Here is a 959-nt window from a genome sequence, read left to right as displayed (position 1 = left end):
CTCCTCCTGAAACACTAGGCTCTGGTCAAGAGTGTTAATGGACAGCACAAATTAAATATCATTTACTTAGTCCTAGACTGGACTTGGCCAGGATTTACAGATAATAACAAGCCCACAGTTAACACTATCAGTGTTAACCTATTTCTGATGACTGTACTGGCTTGAGCTGCAGAGTGACTCTCAGCAGAAGAGGCCCAGCCCTTTGCACAGGTATCAGTGTGTGGTGCATCTCTCTCCTGCTTTGACAGCCTGTGCAGGGCAGCACAGGGCTCCCTGGGCACAAGGACAGGCACCTGTGACGTGTGGGCAGAGGGGAGAGAGCCACATGGCACACACCTACCTGTCACTCCAGTGCTTTGCTCTTTTCTGTACCATTACTGAGGATTCTTGCAACAGATTTTTCAGTGGCTACTTCTACACTGTTGCTGAGATTGCTTTAGGTAAATATACAACACAGTTTGGAGTGCTAAAAATGACCATTTACAGTGTCTCTTCAAGCAGGACCTCAGAAATGTTGTTCCTGCCTGTTTGGTCTGTGATACCCAATTATTTTGGTATATCCAGTGGACTACACAACTTTTTTTTTTTTTTTTTCCTCTTTTTTCCTCTCCTCTCAGACTGCAACACATGAATACAATCTCTTAATTACTTTTCCTGAAGATACTCTACAAACACAAGGTTTGCAGTGCCCATATTGGCAGGACACTTACGAATTTTTTAAGTCCCAAGTGTTATTATTGCTGTTACATCACCAGCTGCTAAAGAACCTCCTTATGAGTAATTAATGAGTGTGTCCCTAACCACTGGCACTTGTGGAGACGATTTTCATATCACTGTGCCAAGCGTGTAGCACATCCCCTGTTCCCCAGCGCTATTTTCTTAAAGAAATTGAAATATAACTTCACATTCGCATTGGGTAGCAGCAAATGCAGTCGAAGCAGAAATCTGTGGGCAGAGAG

This window comes from Chaetura pelagica, unplaced genomic scaffold (genome assembly GCF_000747805.2).
Source record: "Chaetura pelagica isolate M959 unplaced genomic scaffold, ChaPel_1.0 scaffold90, whole genome shotgun sequence".
NCBI lineage: Eukaryota > Metazoa > Chordata > Aves > Apodiformes > Apodidae > Chaetura > Chaetura pelagica.
Note: the sequence above shows the minus strand (reverse complement) of the source record.